This window comes from Pituophis catenifer, unplaced genomic scaffold (genome assembly GCF_029215685.1).
Source record: "Pituophis catenifer annectens isolate HBS135680 unplaced genomic scaffold, rPitCat1.0.hap2 SCAF_3, whole genome shotgun sequence".
NCBI classification, from domain to species: Eukaryota; Metazoa; Chordata; class Lepidosauria; order Squamata; family Colubridae; genus Pituophis; species Pituophis catenifer.
The window spans coordinates 195,549,770-195,572,299 of NW_027256883.1; the positions used below are offsets into that span (position 1 = coordinate 195,549,770).

The 22,530-nt window shown below is 40.3% G+C and overlaps 1 protein-coding gene across 1 annotated transcript in view; it reads right to left on the reverse strand.

Moving 5' to 3' along the window:
- The window catches only part of ADNP (activity dependent neuroprotector homeobox), a 47,236-nt gene extending 24,916 nt beyond the window's left edge, over nucleotides 1-22,320 (reverse strand). Inside the window, exon 1 of the mRNA XM_070941750.1 lies at nucleotides 22,197-22,320. The gene's annotated coding sequence lies outside the window, so the exon portion shown is untranslated. The remainder of the gene's footprint in view (nucleotides 1-22,196) is intronic.
- Nucleotides 22,321-22,530: the final 210 nt, after the last annotated feature.

Here is a 22,530-nt window from a genome sequence, read left to right on the forward strand (position 1 = left end):
CTATTTAAATTAAGTGTACCAAACTTTAGCCCTTCTGGGAAGAAGCCAGAAATAGGGCTGGTCTGGAAAACTTATCACTCCAGCCACTTAATTATGGTGGCTGCCGGCAAGCCAGCACTCACTTTTCTGCGGATGTTCCTGAAGATTCCTTTGTAGCGGTGCTGATCAGATCGGTTAGCCTGCTAACTGGTTGCAGCAGCTATCAGTTAGACTGGGTCGCCATCTGATCTCCCCCCCATGAGGCTTCTCTTCTTTCTCGCTCCGAGGGAAAATTTTCTTTTTAAATCCAAGCCGTGTGGCTGCGGCATTCCTCAAACGCTCCCTCTTACTTATTCTTAACGCTTTCTTCCTGCCTGAGAATCCAAAGTAACCTCAGTTGTTAAAGAAACTATCACATCTCTCTGGATGCAAGACTGAATCAAATCTGGGAGTCAGCCAGGAGAAGCGTGGCAGAAAGCTCAACAGATTCAGTCTCCAAAAGGAAGAAAGCAAGGTATTACCCACACTTTGGATTCTAAAGGCAGTACATTGGAGAATGTATAGAGCAGTGATGGCTAACTTGTTGCCGTTGCATGCCAAAAGCGGGGGGAGCATGGGCACGTGCCCACACCCATAAATCAATGCACCCTACCCCCCACGCATGTGCACATGACCCCCCCACTCCCCCCGTTTTTGGCATGCAATAGCACAGTAGGCCTGGTAGGCTCCAGAAGCTTTCTTGGAGCTTGGGGAGGGCAAAAACAGCCTTCCCCACCCTCCAGAGGCCGGAAATGGCCTGTTTCCCGACTTCCGGTGGGACTGGAAGTCCCGTTTTTCGCTCTCCCCAGGCTCCAGAGGCTTTCTTGGAGCCTGGGGAAGGCAAAAATTATCTTCCCCCCCCCGGAGGTCCTCCGGAGGCCAGAAACAGCCCGTTTCTCAACTTCCGGTGGGCCCAGGAGGCCCAAAAATCAGCTGGCGCGCATGTGCACTGGAGCTGAGCTAGAGCAACACTCGCATGCCCAGATATGGCTCCACGTGCTACCTGTGGCACATGTGCCATAGATTCGCCATCACGAGTATAGAGTTTTATGTTAATTGTATTAATTGTTCTGAGATAATGACTATCTGTATTTCCTGCTGGCACAAACCTGCTAAGTTTGTGAGTAACAGAATACGAAAAACTGAATTACAAACTAGGCGAGCAGGTTAAGAAGAATTTATCAAAGCAAGTGTTTTTCCTTATGCTATTTCGTGTTTATCTGAAATTTTATTAACAACGTTCTATAGAAAAGTAGTATAAATTCAGTTCAATAATGCAAAATACTTTTTTAAAAAGTATCGGGAAACACTTAAGTATTATAAGCATGTAAAAAACAAATAGGAATGGGATATAAATTGCAAAAATAAAGTGACAAATGTAACGAATCTATAATATTATAAAATGATATAGAACACGGGTGTCAACTTGTTGATGTCACGTGATGTTTTTTGATGTCACATTATGTTTTTTGCCTTCACTGAGCGTGGGTGGGCGTGGCCTGCATGTGATGCATCTGGCCTGCAAGCTGCCAGTTTCACACCCCGATATAGAACTTATTTAATGGAACAGAAAACATTTGAAAAGTAATCTTTTTGTTTCAATGTTTATATAATCAAATCATTAAGACTCTTGTGGTGCTAAGAAAACTTATTATATAATAAATAAATAAATACACACACACACACACACATATATAAATACTTACATCTAATTCTTAAGAATATATGGATATAGGGGTAGTAAGGGGCGGGGGGGAAGCAGATATCCTGACCCTTTGGGCTTTCAGGAAGTTGGTTAAGACCTGGTTATTTCCCAGGCTCTTGGCCCACAAAAGAGAGAACTTCATTTTCAGGAGTTACATCAATTTCTCATTTAGCTACTCAATCAGAGGTTATTTGCAAATAGGACTACAATGAAAAAAAATCATTTTCTGACCTAAATGCATTTACAACCAAATTTTGCATGCCCGGATGTCGTAGCTATACAAGAGAACTAGTAGCAACCAGTAATCTTTGTAGCATTTCTTTCTCTTAGTCACATGTTCATCTTGTGACCATTCGGGTTAATGATCTGGTCATAAGATTACCGAGAAGTGGTTATATAACAAATTTTAGCTGGGTTTATTGTCTATTCCCATGTAATGATATGTATTACTTTTGCATTATTTTCCTTTCTTTTCTATGTTGCTCAATGACACACTTAGTCCATACAGAAAACCACAAAGTGCAGAAAATTCTATTAACAATATTAATATCTAAAATTGCAGACCAGCTGCCTGCAATTACTGCAGGGTTCGAATCTCGCCAAGGCTCAAGGTTGACTCAGCCTTCCATCCTTTCTAAGGTAGGTAAATTGAGACCCAGTTTGTGGGGGCAATAAGCTGAGTTTGTATAAAATATACAAAAGGATGAAGGCTATTGCTGAGCACATTGTAAGCCGCCCTGAGTCTTCGGAGAAGGGCGGCATATAAATCAAATTTAAAAAAATAAAATAAAAATAAAAATAAATATTTGCTAGTAGTACACCAATATGCTCTCACAATTGTTATGCAATAATTATACTAAAATAGTTATTCAGATATTCAGAAATCAATGGGAAAGGATTTCAATTTCCAGATACTCTGCTAATTTCAGAATAGTGATAAATGAAGTTTTAAATATTTTGCCACGAAATGGTTAATTATAACTTAACTAAAAACCAGTTCAACTGCATACAATTGAACTCATCTATCCCACTAAGTGCCAAATTTGGGCTAAAATATTTAGCAATGATTCCATAATATAGTTGACATTATAGATATTATTTCTTTTCTCCTTTGATCATTAAGTGAAGTGCTGTGGTCATTAAACCAAACATGTGACTGCGGCATACAATTTTACTTCCACAAGTTGTGAAGCACATATACCAGTGTTGGCGAACCTTTTCGCACATGCACACGCTGGAAACCGGAACAGCAGCTGCTCACTGCATTCAGTAACAGATGTGTCCAGAGTCTAGTAGTATCCTGCAACACTGGCCAGCAGCAAGCACAAGATGTATAAGGATGTAAAGAGAACTGTCTTCATACATCCAAACAGCTGAATCAGGCATCAGATAACAGCCAAATTCACAAATCCAACAGTAGATCAAGCAGGAGATTAAGCATGAAAGCAAGACAAAGGGCAAGGCTAGCCCAGCATGGTCCATCTGTTCTCCAGCCTGCTGAGCAGGCCAGTTCCTCAGAAAACACCCCCCAAATGTCATAAAGTACAGGAAATCCTTGACTTATAACAGTTCGTTTAGTGGTCATTCAAAGTTACAACGGTACTGAAAATTGTGACTTTTGACTGATTTTCAGTTACAATCTCTGCAGCATCTATGATCATGTGATTAAAATTCAGGTACTTGGCAACTGGTTCAGATTTATGATTTATGCGTTGAGATTCCAACCGCTCCCTAAACATTCCAAAGGGGGTTCAGGGTCCAGGAGAGTATGTTTTTTCTTATTACAGTTACATCTTCTCCAGATCCAGACCACTGTTAACAAACTGGAGCTAAACAGAAAGGAGGGGGCGTGACTAAACAAATTACAACTCAGTCTCTGGCCAATCAGACAAGGTTGTCATCCATTGCTTGGACTCTCACGCAGCGCACATAGAACGAATGTTCAGGTGAGTACAACGTTCCTTCTCCTGTGGGCTGCTTAGATAATCCAAGCAATGGGATATGCCCAAGCTAAGTATCCCTAGGGCGGGGAGTAGAAACATTCAGGGTCCTGCTGACTGGAAGAACCTGCTGCAAGACCCGTCTCCCAAAGGCCACCTCTGCTGAGGCAAACATGTAGAGTTTGTAGTTTTTGATGAAGGGAGAGGGCGATGCCCAATTGGCTGCCCTACAGATCTCTAGTATAGAGGCCTGAGTGGCCCAAGCCGCCATTGTGGCTGCACTTCTTGTAGAATGGGCCGTAATACAGCCCGGAATAGGGAGAGCCTGATGTTTGTAAGCCAGAGAAATACAGGCCTTGAGCCATCGATCAATGGTGAATGGAGTCACCTTCGTGCCCAGAGACCTTCACGTGCATTTTGACTGTGACATTGTCCGTCAGTAACAGCACGTGGTGCCCTGATAGTTGATCTTGGAAATGACAGAGCACCAGATGAGCAGCTCTCAGTTCCAGCCAGTTGATGTCTTTGAGGAGGTCATTTGGAGACCATCGACCCTGGGTCACTCGAGATTGTAGATGAGTGCCCCATCCGAAAAGGCTGGCATCTGTGGTCAGGGTTAGGTGGGGGTGCTCTTTGAAGGAACACCCCTGCTCCATGGCTGCCGATGTCCACCAATCCAAGGATCTGATTACCTTGAAGGAAACTCTGATCCATTTGGGGGAGTTGCTGAGGCCCGCCCGTTGACTTGGTAATAGAAATCATTGAAGAGGTTGGGAGTGCAACCTCGCCCAAGGCACAATCTGTAGGCAGGAAATCATTTTGCCTAACAATTGGGAAAGAAGCATCAATGGTACCCTTATGAGGGTTCTGACTTGCCTTATGGGGGTGCAGATGCTGGAGCGACGCTTCTGGGAGAGGAAGACGAGGCTGATCTGAGTGTCAATCCTTGCTCCCAAATGGGCCAGGTTGGTGGGGGTCATGTGACTCTTCTCCCAATTCACGGTAAATTCATCGGTTCAAACCATCCCGTGATCTTGGATGGTTTGAACCGTGATCTGGAGATCTAGACCCGTCTGCTGAGGGGAGGAGGACAGGACCAAAATGTCATCTAGATAACATAACGGTTTGGCCCATAAAATAACATTATGGGCCAAACTTATTTAATTATATTAAATCTATTTTAACTTTTGTGTACAAATGTTTTACTTTGGCTGTTCACCGCCCTGAGTCCGAAAGGAGAAGGGCGGGATAGAAATCTGATAAAATAAAATAAATGAATAAATAACAAATGGGTTTTGTCCACAAGTGAGCAGCCACCAGGTCCAGAAGTTTTGTGAATACTCCGGGGGCGGACGATAGTCCGAAGGGCGGAGCTTTGTATTGGTAATGAAATCCTGTGTAGGAGAACCTAAGGAATCTCCTGTGGGACGGTCTGATGGGCACATGCAGCTAAGCCTCTCGTAGATCTATTGATGTCAAGAGATCTCCCTGTCTGATGCAACCCAGAACTATGTGCAGGGATTGCATTTTGAAGCGCTTGTACTTGATGTGTGCATTCAGCTTCTTCAGATCTAGGATGGCTCTGCTTCCACCTGATTTCTTTTACACCAGAAAGAGTATCAAATAGAAGCTGAACCCCTGATGTTGAAGAGGTACCAGTTCTATGGCCTGAATGACCAGCAGGTGCTGGATTTCGGCTTCCCTCAGAGACCTCTTGGTAGCGTCCCGTGACACCGAGCATTGGATAAACCGTCGAGGGGGTTCAGAACTGAACTCTAGGGTAAGGCCGAGAGTTATTGTTTGCAGTGCCCAGGCGTCGGTGGTTGTGTGCCGCCAGCAGTTTGCAAACCTGCCAAGGCCTATGGGGCTCTTGTCTGGATAGTTACTTGGTCCAATGGTAAGGTCGGTAGTCAGCTCTCCGAAAGGGGCGTCTGGTCTGTGGCTGTCTGGAGCAATCCCAAAAGGAATGTGTCCTGAGGCCTGTCCATTGTTGGTAGAAAGGTAAACCAGGCTCTGAAACCCCGAGTCAGATGCTCGAAAGGACTGCCTGCGATATAGAAAATCGGTTTGTCTATCTGCTCGCCTGTAGATGTGGGGAAGAATCTTCCTCTTACCAAGACAGGGTCGAGGGCTTCCCTGAAGAGAGCGCCTCCCTTGAATGGAGCCACTGCTAGTCACCATTTTATTTTCATGTCAGCCTGCCAGTGCCTCAACCATAAGAGGCATCTGGAGGTGATATTGGTCGCTAAGGCTCGCGAAGCAAATTTAAGCTTTGCATCTGCGGAATATTCTGCAGCAGCAATCAGCTTATTTATGTCCTGATGCAAGCGGATGTCATCAGGAGATGCCCAGGACTGCATTTGACAAAGCCAGATTAAGGATGTCTTAGAGAAAAAGGACGCCGCTGTGGCGGAACGAATGGCCCAGGCGGCTGCTTGGTGGGTCTTACAAGCAGCAAGCTCCGCCCTTTGGTCCTCAGTTTTTAGTCCTTCAGCTGAATCGGAAGGCAGGATGTTAGATGTGGCCAAGTTGGCCATTGGAACAACAACGGATGAAAGTTTGAGGAGGTCCTCAAGTTCTTGTTCCACCATGTACATTTTCTGATCCATACCACTAGGGGCAGAGAAGAATCCGGGCTGATTCCACTGTCATTGTATGACGTCAACAAAGAGCTTAGGCGATGGAACAGCTTCTTGCTCTATGACTGGCTCAGTAAAAAGAAGAGCCATGGGAGCTTGAGGGTCTGAAGATCCCTCAGGTTGCTCAATAAGTGCCTCCATATTGGCTGTCGATTTTGCTTTATACAATAATGTTTTAAATAGGTCATGATGGAACAGACCTGTGGCAGCTGGCTTGTCTTTCATCCTCGGAAAGATTATAATCTGTAACATCCTCTTCTTCGCCCATAAGCGACATGTCAATATGTTGCGAAGGTGAAGGGCAGTGAAGATCCAGAATGTACTCCCTGTCAAAATGACCCATTGGAATGGCCCTTATATTCAGATCTGCCGCTGTCAAAGGGGCTAAGAAACCCCTTTGGGTAAGGGCAGCATCAATGCCCTTAGTGATAGTTTGGGCAATTATATCGCACAGGTCTTGTGACAGTGCAGTGCCTTGGCCTTCCTCTGGATGGTGCCCCGCCACGGTAGGAGTGAAAGTGGTAGAAGCACAAGAAGTCCTATCGTGATGAGATGGTCCTGGCTCTGGATTGGTTACCCCTAAGGAAGTATCCATGCTCGCTGCCTGAAGCTCCTGCCTGGTAGTAGTCAGAAGACCAGCCAAACTGTTCTGGATGGGGTTCCAGGGTCAAATTATCCTTATCTAAAGGATCAGTTGCTTCTCTGCTGCAGACAGGGATGGAAGATTCCTTGCCAGCCTCCGCCCTTTTTTGGGCCTTATCAAATTGTTTTACTAAGGCACGTTTTCACCTCATGGTATCCTTATCAGATGCAGATGAAGTAGAGGCTTGTACAGAGGGCTGGGATCTAGTGGAGGGTCCCTTAGACCTTGATTTTCCCTTTTTTGTAACTGGAGCCTCCAAGGCTTGATGCCTGAGGGAGGAAGAGGCAGAGGTGTGAGAAGAAGAGCAACTGTGAGACACCATTTTGAAATCACAAGGTGGCTAGATCAGCAGAAAAAAACTCTTTTGAAAACCTCTGATAATTACAGCCAACTATTTTTCAAATTACCTCCCTGGTAATTAAACACCAGTATGGAGGGAGTTAGGGTTGTAGCCACACCAAGCTGACACCACGGCTTGAAAGCAGGAATAAAATAGGCTGCGGTGGGGGGGGGGGGAGGAATCCAAAATGGTGCGAAGCCTACACCAAGGCCTCTCAGCGCTGATTACCACAGGTAGAATCCGACACCATAGATCCGTGCCCAAGCCCAAGAGTGCAGAGCCGACACCATGGCTCTCCACACGCTAATCAACTCACAGAAAGTGTCTCTGGAGCGATCAAGAAGAAGCCAACAGCTCCACGTGCCCTGCAGGCCTTCTGAAATGATTTTCGCTGCCGCTGATCCCCACTGCTCAGCTGATGAGCGTGCAGCTGGGCGCGGTGCCAAAACCTGCTTTTAAAGTGACTAGGAAGGTTTCCTAATAATTACTTTCTCCTAAACTCTGCTTAAAGAAGTCCAAGCAATGGAGCGCAAATAACAGAAGTCTCTCTAGGCCCGTGATGGCAAACCTATGGCACGCATGCCACAGGTGGCACGCAGAGCCATATCGGTGGCCACACAATCTAAGCTCTGGTGCACAAGCGCACACCAGTCAGCTGATTTTCGGGCCTTCTGGGCCCACTGGAAGTTGGCAAACAGGCTGTTTCCAACCTCCGGAGGGCCTCTGTGGGGGGGGAGGGGAAGGCAGTTTTTGCCCTCCCCAGGCTCCTAGAAAGGCTCTGGAACCTGGGGAGGGCGAAAAACAGGCCTACCTGGCCCACTGTGCCATCACATGCCAAAAGCGGGGGAAGCACGGGGGGGTCACGCACACATGCTTGGGGGCGGAGCGCATAGAATTAGGGGTGTGGCCACGTGTACGCCCAACACCTCCCCCAGCTCCCCTCCTTTTGGCACGTGATGGCAAAAAGGTTAGCCATCACTGCTCTAGGCTGACTGAGTTAACAAGCTGGAGCTAAACAGGAAGGAGGAGGCATGACTAAACAAATTACAACTCAGTCTCTGGCCAATCAGACAAGGTTATCACCCATTGCTTGGACTCTCTAAGCAACACACAGGAGAAGCCAGATTTACTTAACAACTGGGTTACTAACTTATCAATTGCAGCGATTCACTTAACAAGTAGGGCAAGAAACATTATTTATCTAGTGCAAAAAGATGGCATACTATGAGGAAAGTTTTAACCTGTCAGATTCTATTTAGCTTTTGATATATTTGTCAGTTAAAAATGAAATGGAATAAAAATATTAAACTGAAGTAGTTTCAGACATTTAAAGATTCCCTTTACATCCTAAAGAGAGATTTCCTTTTATAATAAATTTTTAGTTTTAAAGTATATTAAATCAGGTTGCCACCAAATTTAAAAGTGGAATTGAATCAAGTGCTTCTTGAATTTTCAATTCAAGTAAAATCAGAGGTTATTCTCACAGGCCTACTGGAATATTAGTCGAGCCTGCAACATCTGATGCAAGGTCTTCATTTCCATCTAAAATATTTTTCGCCACAATGATTCTTTCTAACTTATTTTAAAGACATTGACATTATTCTGTGAAAACGTTTTATAAGGAAATTGAGATTTGTTTTAAAGAAAAGAATAAAAGTATGTAGAACTTGACATTCACAAATATGATGGAAATCAAGCTGAGGAACATTTCAATTGTGTTTCCAAATAGTTGCAATTACATCAGGGTTAGCCTGGCAACTTTTCTAAAAATACTTCAGTAAAGCACAATCAATATTCCAAGCTTGAAACATCTAGGTTTTTTTCAACAGTCACCTCCAAGTATTATTTAAACAGATTTTAAAATCCGTTCAGTTACTACAGAAATTCTTATTTTCTTCATATATGGGGGAAGGGCAACTCACTGTACTACCAAGAGCCTTGGTAGTACAGTGGTCTAAGGCACCCTGTTATTAAGCTGGTTATTAAGACCAGATGCCTGCAATTACTGCAGGTTCGAATCTCGCCAAGGCTCAAGGTTGACTCAGCCTTCCATCCTTTCTAAGGTAGGTAAATTGAGGACCCAGTTGTGGGGGCAATAAGATGACTTTGTATAAATATACAAAAGAATGAAGGCTATTGCTGAGCACATTGTAAGCTGCCCTGAGTCTCCAGAGAAGGGCGGCATATAAATCAAATTAAAAAAAAAAAAGAAGCACTAGGGGCTCCAAGATCTTTTTAAATAAGCACCAGACCCCCTGGAGATTATTCTGCAGAAATTCAGCAGCAAATCACCAAATCACATACTACTACACTACTATGCAAAACCAAATTAAACTGCATCTATCCATCCATCATTACAATGCCACTGTATTATGGTCCTGAGTCTAGCAACTGTAGTCTTCAACCAATGAAAATGAATTAACTTCATAAAGCACTCCCCCCCCCCCACACACAAATCCTTACATCATGTGGCAAGATCCCTTTTCCCTGAGGTCTAATTACAGAATCAGCATTTGTGCTCAGTTTGAAACTTACAGGAATAGATTTTCACTTGCTCAATAGGACTATCCTTCATCCTCTAAAAGGATGCAAATGATCAGTTGTCTGCAAGGAATATAAATCCATTCCCCACTATCCTGTCAGAGTTGAAGAAACTTCTTGGATGAGAAGCAAAAGATCTTCAAAGAAAAAACAAGAAAGTCCAGTTGCCTCCTGAAAAAGCACCTTTGGGATCTTCATCAACCAACTTGATGGAAAATTTACTGGCCATTTCTGCTAAGTGATAATTTCACTGAAGAATAACACAAATATGGGGATAGGCAAAATACTCCATGTGTGACTATTCCATGCTTGTTTCAGATAATACCTGAATGAAACACGTTATGGATGTTTTAATTCATATAGGGAATGAATGAAATAGGGCCGTATTGTTCTGCATAGGCTAAAATGTAGCTATTCTGGGCAGAAGTAATTTGATGTAAGAATTAAAAAGGGGGGGGGAGACAAACACACTGGTAGTAACCATGGGGAAAGAGGGGAAAATATTGGGAAGGTTAGGTAGATAGTTGATGAGATCGGACGTTGGCTTACCTGAACGTCTCTTCTCAGTGCACTACGGGAGAAATTCTATGCTGGAAAGCTGAATCCTTATTGCTGAGACCATTAGAATAATATTTAGGCACACAGGCCAATATATTGACAGCAACTGAAGGAAAGTGAGGAGAGGAATGGGAAGTCAGGAAGACTGGCAAAATGCTAGGAACTGCTGAAGGGAGAGGAGGAGGAGTCTCTAGAAGCCTCTCGGAGCCTCTCTATGAGTCTCTGGAGGCTGGGGACAGGAAAAAATGTCACTTCCTGTCCCACCAGGAGTTGGGAAATGGGTTCTTTCAGCCTCCGTAGGGCCTTCAAGGGAGTGGGAAAGGCTGTTTTCGCCCTTCCCAGATGTATAGAGAGGATCTGGAACCAAGTAAGAAAGAAAAACGGGCCTTCCCCACCCCCCCAGAAGCAGGAAACAGTCTGTTTCCCTACTTCTAGTGGGCCCAGAAGGCCCGAAGATCAGCTGGCCGGCATGCGCATGCGCCCCAGAGCTGAGCTGGCGTGCCCACTAATATGGCTCTACGTGCCACCTGTGGCACACGTGCCATAGGTTCACCATCACGGGCCTAGGGACACCCAGATGGGGGCTGCTTTCATATGCCTGGCAAGAACTAGAGCAAAGGACGAGAGCTCACCCCGCCTCATGGTAGCACACCGGTCCTGAATGCGGGCTTGCTAACTTCCAACCCAGGTCCTAACCATGCAAACCACTGTGCTCCTTTGCATATCTTTGTAGACCACAACACATAACTTCCAACAAAATTATGATTTTTTTTACATAACTACAAATTTCTAAAAATATTAACCACTTGAGCATTAACAAGTTTTTAATTATTTGAGGCATAAAGCATAGATACTTGATATCTCAAACTAGTGGTGGTTCAGAATTTTAGATTGACTGAGGATATTTTATACAAAATGCCCCTCAAATTCGTAACAATTACGATAATTTGAGATCAAGGAGAAAAGTTCTGAACAAAGCAAAGTGTTAAATAAAAATACAATTATGGTTAAAGGATTCTTATACTTAATTTTAAGTAATTATTGCATCAAATAGAAACCACAGTAGAAATAGATAACTGGAAAACAAGTAGTCCATACTGACAAAACAGGGGAAAATATACAAGTTCATCCATATTGATGATTTATTGTGTTTTGAACGTTTACTATGGTATTAAAAGGTAGGCTGTCAATCCTCTAAAGGCATCCATTACTGCCCTGTATTTTAGGCAAAACAGTAAAGTACAATTTCTAATTTCTCAATATGTAAAATGTTCGGTAGGTTGTCATCAAGCAGTGAATTTCTGCTCATCTTTAACATATAGCAAGTCTTCAAATCCCACACAATGAAGTATACCTGTATAACCATGAAATTCTATGATGGATTAATAGCATACTGCCTCTAGTTATTTTGGGAAAACAGCCAATTGGAAGAGGTTATTCAGGAATTACAAATAAAAATACACGGATAACAGATAAGGATCACTCAACCACCATGTGTCTATCCCACACTATATAGGTCTGTAAATAATCAATAGGTAATACAGGAGATCAAAGGTGGAAAGAACAAGGTTCAATCACACAACCCTATCTCCCCTCTTCTCATTCCCCATTCAAGATGAAAAAAATTGACCACACAAGGCTCAATGAGCAGAAACAAAAGAAAGGTCTATACAAATGGCCCCAGGATACATACAAAGACATCCAGAATGCAATATAGGCAGATGCTTGCCTTTTAATAGATATAACAGATACAACACTAGAAACAAGACTGATGATTACACTGCTAATCTTGGTTATGCCAAGCTTTTCATGGCAATCTGCATTAGTTCCTCCATAGAACTGTTTATTTCTACATAAAGAATTGTATCAACAGTACTGTAAACCAAAACTTCATGATGTAGATTATCCCTGGGGCAAAAGATGAAATAGCATTGGTCACAGATCCCTTCCTCCTATAACCCGAAACTTGAAAAAAAACTTTAATTTGGCTCTGGGAAGTCCTCTAGGAAAGCAATGATAGGGATGGGGAGACAAAGCAACACTCTACTCTTTAGATTTATGATCTAAAAGCAAATAAAAATGAATACAAAGAGAACTGATAATATTAATTTACAATCTTCATTACACAAATTTAGTTAGAACTTTCTTGGCCCTTCCCGAATTGAGATAATTCTCTGTCTACATACAGCAAATCTCTGTGAGGTGTATCAGGTAAAGTACACCAGATGATGTCAAAACCATGAGTACAGTAGAACCTTTAATGCAATTTTAAAAAAGTAAGTATCTTTACTTATACAAACTGTCCAATTTACAATGCACCATTTTTTTTAAAAAAAAAGTGAAATTAAACAAGTAGGTAAGTATCCAGAGCACTCTTCACATATTGTAACTCAATTATACTGCAGGAGATTGCTTTTATAACTATTCAAGATTACATGGGTGTTGTTCTAAAAACGGAACAAACCAAAATATTCTTTTATCAATAAAAAACCTTATACTTTGAGAATTGTTCATTATTTTTTTTCACCAACAAGGTCACAACAAAAATACATCAGGTAAAATAGATTCAAATTAACTTGGCAGTTCCACGAGAAGTAGTTCAGATCCTCAAATAGATGAATCCACAGTTGTTCATAGAAAGTGCTCAGGCAAGATACATTATTAGAAAGAAAATCAAGAGAAATAGATTGACCTGGATTTCATAAACAATGTAAAATTTTTAATTTTTAATATTTTTAGTATTTTATATACTTAAATGTTTAAATTTGTTTTAAATAGATTGGGGTTTTAATCTGTCTGGGCCAAAACTATTTAATTTGATTTTATTTCTGCTTTTAAATTTTGTATGTATGTATTTTATTGTTGACTGTGCACCGCCCTGAGTCCTTCGGGAATAGGGCGGTATATAAATCAAATAAAAGTAAAGTAAAGTAAAGTAAAGTAAAGTAAAGTAAAGTAAAGTAAAGTAAAGTAAAGTAAAGTAAAAGAAACTCAAACTCAAATCTTAATGATACATATACTTATTCATGTCGTTTCCTTCATAGCAATATTCAAATGGTGTACCATGTTATAACCAGGGTGGATAAAAATCAATGATTTTTTTAAAAAAATCAAAAAAATCAGATTTTTTTATTTAAATCGGATTTTTTTTTATTTTTATCGAATTTATTTTAATAAAAAACTTTTGGGGTAAAAATCGTTGTTCTTTAAAAATTATGATTTAAATCGAGTTGATTTAAATCAAGCCTTTTTACTAGTGATTTAAATCATGATTTAAATTGTGATTTAAATCAACTCGATTTAAATCAAATCCACCCTGGTTATAACTATTTCTGTTGGTTTCCTATCTATTTCCTTTTACCATAAAGCCACCCAACTTTTGTACATAAATCTGCACAGGAGGCTATTTCAAAAGAAGTGACAAAAAAAATCAGTCCAGGCTCAAATACGACTATGGTAGAGTACATTTAGCAGATAGACATGTTGCCCAAAATTGCCATTATTTTTGAATTCATTAATTCTGTTCTGCAACATTTAAGTATTTGATCATCCAGGACAAAAACCAAACAAACTGAATCTCCATAGACAAACTGAAACTAGAAACTGCAGTTATCCTTGCCACAATGCTATCATGCACATTTTTTCAGTCCCAATTTTTAATCAGAAAACGAACACCAAATAATAATCTACTTGTGTTCATTTTTAGGTGTAAGCTTCAACAATTTAGTTTGAGGAGTGAAACAATAACTTGCATCTTTACTTATATAAAACTATTTAGAATGTAAAATATAGTATTCCTTATATAGTATTCCTATATGAGCTTTTACTGAAAATTACTAAGAGTCGATGCTTTTAGACTTTATCTCCAGATAAAAGCTTACACATTCTAAACTATGAATAAACGTTTATCAGTTTGATCATGTTTGTAACTTGGTCATTATCATTCATTGTATCTCCCAGAATTACTAAGTGGTAGCTCATTAAGTTTAGGCAATATTCTTTGAGGCAACTTAAATGCACTGATTTTTAGATTTATTTGAAGAAATTATAGTTTGAATACTTTAATTTCTAAAACTGTTGGAAGTTTTCATTAATGATCAGGAAATCTTTCTATTAAAAACAGTAGCAAAACATATGAACAAAGGTTTGTTCTCACTAAGGGCTTAACTGATGTGCATGTGAATAAACCTCCCCACCCTTGTTCAGATAATGTATATATTAATATTTGGGTGTTTTTTTCACCTCAAGTTAGTTGCAATTGCTGATGTATCATATGGTCATCAAAAGTGCTTCCTATTTCATAGGAAGCTTGTAGAAAGACATTAAGATAAAAACCATATTCTTTTAACATAAGCGCTCCCATTTGTTCTGGAGCCCAGCAAACTGCTCTTTCTTCCCGACTCACATATTCTTCACTCATGGCAAGTTCTGGAATTTTCCACTAGCAGCTAAAATGCCATCTAGTGGACATGTAGTCAACATCTTAAAATAAAAGGAATTAACCATTTCCTTATAGTTACAGAAATGTGACTTATAATGCAGTATTCATGCTTGCAAAATTTATAAAAACACAATTTACTCAATGATAAAAACATGGAAAATGTTAAAGACTTTTCAAAATCTAATCAAGTTTTGGATTAATAGAATATAATTTTCATTCATGTAAGCAATCTTTTTTGTCTATATATACAAGTGTGTGTTTGTGTGTGCAAGCAATCAGAAAGTGCCACTATGAAGACTAATACCTATCAACCATGGTTGTACATATATTGATCCCAAACAGATAGATTCCATAAATAACTATAACTTGTAGACCAATTTAAATAAATCTGATACCTGAATCATATGTAAAGAGCAAAGAATTTTTGATTTGTCAACTACTGAAAATTGCCTAAAATGTAAGATTTTACATTCTACAAAAAGACCAATTGAAGAAAGTGGTTTCATAGAATATTGATTGGTGGAAAGAACTCCACTGTAGGAAATGTATAGATTATAATGCAATGAGCCTATAATGTGTTTTTGACAACTGCAAATAAAGCTGAGTTATCTTAGACAAATCATTATCACACTTACTCTTCCAACTTTCTTATAATGATACTAATGGAATAGTTTGTATTATGATTTGCTCATTATGTAATTTACTGTAATGCATGAATCCAAATTTAGCATTATATGCAAATCTAGCCAACAAAATAGCTAGATTTGTTGGTTTGGGCAATTGTGATTGCCGTTACTTACATGGAATGATTTGAGCATTTACAAGATACAACAAATCAATAGTTTTATAGAGTTCTTAAAACTGTCAACCTGGAAAGCCATTTAGAACTGAAGAACAAAACATTAATCTCAAAAAATAAGAAACTTGTGGCACAAACCATAAGCATTCTGGCAAGCAACCTAAAGTTGTTACGTGAACAGGAAAAAGGACATTTTTAATCACCTTTAACTCTAATAAAGTTTGTATAGAATTGTAATGCAAAATATAATTGGACGTACTTATATAATATGCTGAATTATAAACCATGGTTTGCAAACTAAAATATCTTGGTTAAACAAAATCCAAGCAAACCAAACAGAAAGGAGTTCAATGTTTTGTGTGATCATCCCCTTACTCCAAAGTTTTAAATATATGCTTAATTCTGCTATTCAAATAATTTCAAATAATTTATCTTTGATTGGACTTACCCTAAATACTGATGCTGCAGTTCTTTTCTATTCACAGTAATTTTCATTGTGTACTTCATTCAAAAATAATAAAACCAAATATACTGAAGATCAATTTTCCCATTATAGTCACTCACTCATTTAAGAAGGTTGATACTTTATTAAATTTTAAAGTATAGTTTATATTACGTATATATATGTTTTATAGCCACTAGAATGAATGAAGCTTTTCAAAACAATAGGTTCAGTTTAAAACTGACAAGTTTAAAACTGACATAATTCAAACCAGCATGGAATTAAGGGAATAAAGATATATTAATCTAACACATTCAGCTATAAAAATTGTACTAGAAATTATCTAATGAAATATAGTAGCAATCTTAAAGCTACTAATCTCAAGATTCAATGTAATTAAAGCTAAAGCTTGATGGAGAGAAATACATTCAGAAAAATTAAGAAGCAAAAGGTATACATTCTTCAAATATAATTTTCTGCAATCAATTTTTTTTGCCAACTTGGACACCATGATTTATCAGTTTCCCTACCAATTCACAAACAGAATTACTGTTTAATATTCCAGTGAGGAATAATCCTCAAAGTTTAACCATTTTTCAAGTCTGAACATAATAGGGAAAGTTGTGGTTTGACTGAGTCAAATTCTGGGCATGCTCAGTAGGAGAAGGCGGGATCAAGGATCTGATTGACTCAGTCTCCAAAGCGGAAGAGAAGTCTACAACCCACTTGATTGGATTAGCCTTCCAATACACTGGAGAATAAAAAGATACAACACTTAGTAATAGTCAAGGTTGCTAATAAGCTATCAATTAATACTAGGAAACAAATAAAAACAATATAAATTGAAAGATGCAAGCAACATGGTTATAGCAAGTAGAAATCAAGCTCATAGGGCATTTCTATTCCAATTAAATCCAAAAGAATGATCATCATAAACCTCATCCCTATAATGAGCAGACAATTGCATGCTCCCAACTTAAGCAATTTTCTATTAAGCATCCAGGAGAACACACACAGGCTGAGCTCATGACCAGATCAGACAAAGTTTTTTGTTAATACTTATGCTCTATGATGACAACAGTAAAGAAACATTAGATTAGTATTTAAACAGCTTAAATAGTTAAAATGAAGATACAGACCATTAAACAGATTCTATAAAGGCATATAAACTGATGAGTTTTAGTATCAACTATCATTTCTCATGTACAAGCATGTTATTTTCTGTATGCAGATAAATACCAATAAATTTAACAATACTAATGAATGCATCCATACATACAGATTCTTTGATTTTTATTCAACTCTTTGGAATGAAGGGATGTGCTGCGTTCAGACAAAAATTGGCAACCAAACAGTTTAATGTGATGGTCAGACGGTATAGAAATATAATAAATAAATAAATAAAATAAATTTTAGCCAGCCAAGAGTATGAATACAGTTATTTAATAAATTTTGCTACAGACTGACATATTAATATAAATAGGACATATTGGAATGTGAGAATCAATCCTCAACTGAGCACATGACATCTAAATCTACTGAAGAAAAATAAAGATCGTAATCAATGTATTTAAACATCAAAAACTGATTCATTATAAGTTTACCCTATCCTGTTAATAAAACTGGGAAAGCAGCCACCGATTGCTTTTAACATCACATTTCTTGTTTTACATACATTAGGTGGGAATTATATTGAACCCTGAATTCTACAGTATGCTTACATTCTCTTAAATATATGTAATGCCATCCATGAAATATACATAAACATTTCAATCAGCTATATAGGTAGTCTTGACTTACAACAGTTCATTTAGTGGCTGTTCAGTTAAAATGGCACTGAAAAAAGTGGCTTATGACTGTTTTTCACAATTACAACCATTGCAGCATCCCCATGGTCACATAATCAACATTCAGACACTTGGCAACCGGCTCATATTTATGATAATTGCATGTCCCGGGATCATGTGATCACCTTTTGACAAGCAACGTCAATGAGAAAGCTTAACAACCATGTTACTAACTTAAGAACTGCAGCAATTCATTTAACAAGTTTGGCAAGAAAAGTTATTAAATGGGGTAAAATTCACTTAAAACTCACTTAGCAACAAAATTTTTGGGCTCAATTATAGTCATAAGTCGAGGACTACTTGTAATGTACTTGTTTTGAAAAATGAACCAAACGCTTACAATGAAAGTGGAGCATATAACATTTATTTTGGCTTTTTGTTCACGAAGCCAGAGAATCACTAATACAAAACAGAGGAGAACCAGACAGATATTTTCAACTTCTGATATTGTCCAGCTTGCCAGAAACTCCAACTATGATGCCCTTGTAGCACGGTAGACTGGGTAACTATTTATATAGCTCCACTATAATATTTACTACTATTTCTATTTCCATCTGTCTAAGTTAATTGCAGCATAATTTGGTGCTTTATTCAAACTTGATTTAGAGTCTGAATCTCTAACATGAATGAGATAGAAATACATCTCTGATTACCACTACCAGTGACAATTTTTCAGAATTTAGCTTCGCTTAACCAAGCTGCAAGCTGATTCACTGCTGATTGATCATGCTCATTACATTTCTCCTGAAATGAAACATGGTAGTGTAATGCCTAAACCAAGAACTCTTGTTTTCTTCCCCTAACCAACCAGAGCTGGAAAGCAAAAACAAATCATTGCTATCAATTCTTGACTTGTGAAGCCGGGAACAACCACAATTATTAGTGCAGTCATCTTGCTAAACAATTCATAGAAGGAATTTCCAAGGTTTCTTTTTAATCACTTTGTTTTGGCTGCATTGCAGTCAGAATAATGGAGCAGTGGTATACCAGCACATGGTTAAATTTTGCTCCAGAACTCTGGTTCAGTATGACAATGGAATGTGTTTAGTCTATCTACACAAATCTGAAAAATAAGAGTTCATCAGGCTATTTGTCCATCTAACTGATGTCCTTTCCAACATGCAGGGCTTTTTAGGCAGAAATATTTCTAGAATTAGTACAGGAAATCCTTCAGTTGAAAAATTGAAGAATTGAATATACCACCCTCAAATGCAAAGCATGTAATCAGTTCTGAGCTCTCCTTGTTCATGGGATGATAAGACTCTGTTATCATTGAGGTAACAAAAACTTACCTCAACTCATATAAATATACAACAACTTTTGTTTCTGTTCCTAATGTTTCTCTGAGAAATATATTCTATATGCCTACCTTTCCCAATAATTACAAATTCCGGGAATTTGTATTTCATTCCGGAAATAAGAACTCTGCCAGACAATTTCTCCTTTGCAATGTCTTTGTTAGTTTATAGTATTTGTTTTTAACAAACAATCTTATTATAACAAATATTGAAAATTCCTCTACAACTTTCTTGATATAATGATTTTCACATTGTTTGCTGAAACACATGTATGCTTGCAAACCTTATTTACTCAAAATACACATATGCATATGTTGTAGTAAAAATACTTTACTAGCTGGACAGGTATCTCTCACACATAACTAATACAGCAATATCTTTCAGATGATTTGGTCTTATATAGATGTTAAACATTGTATTTTTAATGCAGCTCTGTAATCTTCCATATTTATAGTTGGATTCAAGATATATGCCTGAATCAATGGCCTGATTCAAACATTTTGGTAAGCTACATAATTTACTTTCTTCTAAGGCTGTGGTCTGAACAGGCCTGTATAAACTCTTATGCACAAACTGTATTACTGTTAGTTCTAAAACTGTGGCTAAAACAATTAGTTTACCAAGGTACTCTACAATCTCCCTCAAAATGACACAAACCAGTGATACTCAGAAAGGCAACATGAACCTTTGAACCCAAGATTCTATGATTTATTTAAGATACTTTGCTTATAAGTTGTTGATTGGTTGCAATGCAACTATTTGCTATTTCCTATGAAACCATTATTTTTGGTCTTTTTTTAAAAAAAATGAGTAAAATAACTGCACATTTCACAATTTTCATTTTAGCAATTAAATGATTATAGTCATGTACTTAAATGACCACTTCTGTTCAGATGGAGGAAGTGGTGGTTGAGCTCCTGAAGGAAGAGACAGTTTTATAAGAATTGCTTCCATATGTAACACATGAGTTTTCCATTTTACATATTCGCTCTACTAAATATTGACACTTAGAGAAAATTGCGTCACAAAACATATTTTAAACTTTTTAGTATTTTCTATAAATACAAGTCTCTATCAGATAGTAATCACAAAAAATCCCAGTAACCAACTAAGCTACCCAGTTATCTAAGCAGCATGTAGTTGTCAAACAAAATCACTGTCTATTGAAAAGCACAATGATAGAAACCCTTAATTATCCCTATTGTCATGATGAGGCTCAACCATACAAGTGATATGTTTATCTCCAGTAACAAATTTAAGTGCAATCTCTTCCTCATCATGTTTTACAAAAGAGACAAGCACTCTGTGTGCATTGAACCTTACATTCTTCCACCTGAATTAATGCCTATGATTTAGGGAACCCAGTATAGCTCCATTTTCTAAACTAGTATCAGATAGCTTTAGTGATACACTGAAGATCAGCTTCACTGAATTTCAGCAAAATCTTCAGACAGGTAATGTGGATCAAGGATGACACAGATTTTAGGTACCACATCAGGATGATACCTTTGGTCATGAGTTTCCAAGAGAGGGCCAGATTTTTTTAAAATCATTGCTCTTGCTCACTAAACCTTTTTTGCCTATGCTGCTGTCAGCTCGTAAGAGCAACTCGGCCTGCAGCGATAGGCCCATTTTCCCAGGCCTATAGAAGGCGCTGTGTAGCAACTCCTATCTGTGCATCTGGGGCCCCTCCCCCCCTCTGCAGCAGCCTTACCCAATGTGGAGAATGCGCCCCCTACTGACTCGCTACACTCATTTCTTCATTCCACCGTCTTGGCTGCAGTGCATTTTGGGTGGGGGCTGGTATTTTTTTGCCTTCGATGGTCATAAACCCAAGCAACCGCAGCTTTAACATGAAGCCACACGCTCATTAGGTATATGCCTATGCAAAACTGAACTGAGCTGCAGGAAAAAAACAAAAACAAAAAGACAACACAACAGATATACAAAGACATAACTAAGAATAGACAAGACATCCTAGGAGGAAAAGACCTTTTTTTCCCCCGCGATAGAAGGAGAAGCAATCCTCTCCACCCCCCACCCCCTCTTCTTTGTTTGAAAAATAGGTTAAATACAACTATTTGCCCGGAATGGATGCAGCAAAGAGTTGCAGAGGTGTAGAAGGGTGCCTGTTTCTCTCGGAGACCTGGATACTCTGACTGAGTCACGAATCCCGCCTTTTCCAACACCACCCGATACCTCTAAGCTATGGAAAGGGGGGGGGAGGTGGCGTACAGGAGGAGGCTGCTCTCCATTGATTGCACCGCAGCCTGTTCCACATTTCCACCGCCAACTCTGCAGTCATAACGGGGCTTTCCTCCCTCGCTGACACCCTCCCTTCCCCCCCACTCCCGCCGCACATGCTAGGAGAGGAAGAAAAAAAGGGGGGAGCCTCAAGCATGTCGAAGAGGATGGCAGCATTCGCAATCCGCCCCCCCCCCCACCATCTCCCGCCCGGCCACCACCACCACCACCACCTCCAACGATTCCCTCCTTCTTCCACGACGCAGACCGTGCAATCACAGCCACACTCGAGGGCGCAACATCTCTGGGCCACCTCCCTGCAAAAGGAACGGAAGGAGGGAGGAAAAAAAAAAGAGAGAGAGATGCAACGGAGGCACAGGCGGCATTGAGCCGGAACGCGGTCAGAGCTGCTTTTTTCTTTTCCTTTTTCTTTAAAAAAAAAAGGGGGGGCGACCCGGGGTGGGTGCGGGGGGGGGGGCTTTGAGGTGAAGGGAAAGGAGGCAAGAAAACCGGCAAGGAGACCGACCGCCTCTGGCGCCGGGAGAGCCGGCCTCGGACGCCAGGAGGGAAGGACGGGAGAGACGCTTTTCTTTTTTAACACCATGTGTGAAGAAGGGTCCGGGAGCAGCCACCGGGCCCGGCAAGGGGAAAGACGGCGGTGGCGGCAACGAGGAGACAGAAGAGCGGAAGGAAGGAAGGAAAAGGGTTGCGCTGGGCTCCCGCGCGCGCTCAGGCACCTACCTAGCTGCGTTTCGCGCTCCCTCCTCCTCCTCCTCCTCAGCGGCGAGCGCTCCCTCCCCCGGCGGCGGCGGCGGCGGCGCTGCTGGCTTGCGGCTCCCGGCTGGAGGCTGTCGGCAGGGCTGGGCGGGCGGGCGCGGGGAGCGGAGCCGGCGGTGCGGGGGAGACAAAGGGGCCTGGATGGCGGGAGGGGGGGGGCAGGTTGCGAGCGGCAAGGCGGGGGGCTCGGCCTGCGCTGGGACGGAGGGGGGACGCGGCGGCTCCGCGGGGCTGAGGTACCGGGCCGAGGGGTGTCGAGCGCCGGGCCGCGGGGAAGGGGAGGGGGGGGCTCCCTAGG